Source organism: Fundulus heteroclitus, chromosome 24, assembly GCF_011125445.2.
Source record: "Fundulus heteroclitus isolate FHET01 chromosome 24, MU-UCD_Fhet_4.1, whole genome shotgun sequence".
Lineage (NCBI taxonomy): Eukaryota > Metazoa > Chordata > Actinopteri > Cyprinodontiformes > Fundulidae > Fundulus > Fundulus heteroclitus.
In genome coordinates, this window is record NC_046384.1 from 18,843,070 (window position 1) to 18,846,684 (window position 3,615).

Sequence of the window (3,615 nt, forward strand, 5' to 3'; positions counted from 1 at the left end):
CAAATCAGAAATCATGTCCGTCTCGACACATAACAGAGAAAACGCACCAAAACACGGTGGGAAAAACAGCCAGATCATTTTTTTTTGTATCCAGCCACTTTTCTATAAAGGAAGATAACCTATCCAGATCCCCCCGTCCCTGATTCAATCTCTTGTGATAACAACACATGCTGTAAACTCTTACTTTTGCCCTTTAAAACTGTTATTTGCGCACCTTTTGAACCCTACAAAATGGATCAGAAAGAGAAAACCTGCACTAAGATTGGTGAATTTCACTCATTTACAATGGCCACTCAGGTTAGGAGGGATTGCTGTAGCTTTGGTGTTTTCATTGGGATTTAATGACAGACCAACAACAAACAAAAGCCTGATTGGGGAACTTGGGGCATTATTCTGATGCCCCTAAATAAAGTATCAATAAAATGCAACCAACTGCCTTTAGAAGTCACTTCAGTAAATAATTTTCACCTGTGTCTTTTTCTTCTAGCTCTGCATGGGGAGCAGCCTGCTTCAGCAGCTGTCACCCTAAATTTTTCTTCTTTAAATCTTTAAGTCTTTTCTCCCCGCTCGTATTCACGCCTGAATTTTCCAATTGTGGGACAATAAAGGATATTTTCTAAGGGATGTTTCAAATAATCCCATTAATAATGCAGACATCCTGTGAAGACCCTAGAGGAGAACATTATTGAGCACTATTGAGAGTAAAACTTAATAGAAATTGACTTCAACATTTACAAGACATGTGAGCACTGAGCAAGTCTTTATGGGTTCAAGATACTTCCAGCAAAATGATGATGGTGATGATGATGATGATGATGAAGGAATTTATTTCAGACAATTAACAAATTTAACAAATTTAACAAATATTAAATAAACCAATTTCAGAAATTCATAAATAATAATAATCAAAAATATTCAGAAAATAAATTCTTCAACCAAGTACCACATAAAAAAGTAATTGGTAAACATTAAATTACATTTTCTGTTCCAATTCAATTAAATAATTTGAACATAAATAGAAATGAGATAAACAAAATTTTCCTCTAAATAAAATATATCAAGTATATACCTGATATCTGACATTGATTAATGATTAAAGAAAATCCATTGTCTCCTTTACTTGTTTGTGTTTTTTTACTTATAAAATCCATTAAAGGAAGAGGAGTAAATCCATTTAAAACGTTACACAATATGTTGTATTTACCTAAGACATAAAAAAGCAACACTTCACAGGCTTTTTGTCCAGAATTTTCAGTGTTTTCCTGCAAAGAGACTTTAAGGGATCCAGAATATGGGCCATCAGATAATTTGAGATGTGCCTTATGACATAATAGTAAAAACATGAAAAAATCATCCCAAGTGACTGTAGATGCAAACGTTTTAATCTGTGCAGACATCAAAACAAACCATTTGACAGAACAAAAAAAGTTTTAACCACTGATCTGGTTTGAATTCTGGGAGGGGATGTGTTGTATCTGGTCTTGTGCCAGAGCAACAGGTGGTAAATGGAAAGCAGGAAGCTAGGAAAAAGTCTTGAGATAAAGTTTGGGATTTTTTATTTTATTTTGTAGGTATGAACACCAGAATTAAACAGAATTAACAGAGATCTAGTTACACAGCGGCCGGCGCTGCATTATAGATCACTGCTTAAAGCTGTGAGAATGATAATATACCTCAGGCCACACCGAAGGGCTCCGTACTCCTTCAACTTGCCTCTGGCTAATGAAAATCAATAACACATTTGGGCTGAGGTCTGCTGTGCGTGTGCAAGTGGAAGCAATTATGAGACATTTGGTTTTGCCGAAGGCTGCCGGCCAGCTGCACGGTGGCTCTCTCGCGTCGTGTCGCTGTTTAATCGTGGGTCGGGTGCTTGGATGCAAAACATGGCTGCACGAAGGCGCCTAAGCATTCTGATGCAAGGCGTGGTTCATTTGGGATTGCATCAACTAGAAAAGCGTGAGGTGCAAGCTCATTTATGTCCTTATGATGCAACAAAACTCCACAAGAAACTCTCTGCACCAAGGTGTTCAACTATGTTCCCTTGAAAAAGATGAGAACCCAAATGTGCCCGTTTTATGCTGATTCGGTGATATAGTTCCTTTAATTTCTCTCATAGCTTGCTGAGCTTTTCCTTGTGAGCAAAGAAATCAATAGATTCTTTTGCAGCCTCTTTATGTGCATCTGTGGTGTTCAGCATTACTCTATAGGTGCATTTCCTGCTGCATTAAATATTTACAGAGACAAATAAATATCACGCCCCTGCAGAGGCCTCCCTCTGACTCATGCGCTGCTCATTTTAGAAGCAGCCCAATGTTTGCTTACTAAATTTACTGAAACCTCCCCCCCCCCCCCCACCCCCCCCCCCCCCGCTTATAGATTTCTCTGTTTTTGTTTTTCTGTAACAAGGTTTCAGGGAAAAAAAATGACAGAACCATAAATTCAGCTCCCTACCAGAAAATCCTGAAAGAGAATGTCCAACTATCGGTTTGTGACATTCAGCAGCATTATTATGGGTTGTACAGCAGCACATCAGAACGCCCACCTCAGGATGGCTCAAAAAATTCAATAAAATAGGGTTTTGGAATGGCCTAGTCAAATCACAATTTAATCCGTTTGAGATGATTAGACATGGTCTTAAACCTATTGTGTTTGAAAAGCCTTTAATAAATTTGAATTAAAAAGCGGCTCAACCTCGGCAGCGATGAAAACGACTGTTCTGCAGTTATCACAAACCCTTGATGGCAGATGCTGCATGCAAGGGGCCCTGCAACAGTTCCTCAGGTTTAGGGGCTAATAGTAATAGCCAGCTGTACATATATTCATACTACATGCAAACACTGTTATAATAATCATCTGTATATTATGCTATTGTACATATCTGTAAAACTCTATTGATAGTAATATCCACCTGTATATTTATTCGGTACATATCCAGCTGTAAATTTAGTTCACAATACTAGTTATCTATATATTATATTCATAGGACAAATCTATCAGTAAAATTCTGTCTATAATAGTATACATCTCTATATTTATTCAGTAATAATCCATGTCCTGTACTTATGGAGCCATTGTTTATCCTGCACTTGCTGCTATTGCACTTCTGGTTAGACCTAAACTGCATTTTGTTGCCTTGTACCTGTACCTGTGTAATGACAATACAGTTTAATCTAATCTAATCTAAAATAATCTAATCTAATCTAATCTAATCTAATCTAATCTAATCACCTTTTCACATAGGGCTTTAAAAAAAAGGGAAAATGTTTGTTCCAGTTTATTTTACTAGTAATTCACTAATCCTTTTTTAGATATCTTTATCAGTGAACAAGATCCACTGAATTACTCTTATGAAGTGTTCCTCGTATTTTGAGACCACATCTTGACTAAAATCATCCTAACCAAGAAACCTGCTGTTTCTTAGTATTTAAGTTATATATTATATATATATATATATATAATATATATATTATATATATATATATATATATTATATATTTATTCTTTAAAAGAAAACAGGGCATATCTGCACTAATTTCTCATTGGTGGAAGTGTAGAGAGCACTAAATTGCTTTTGGCCAGAGATTGAGTTCAGATCTCTGGTTTTTATAACGATTT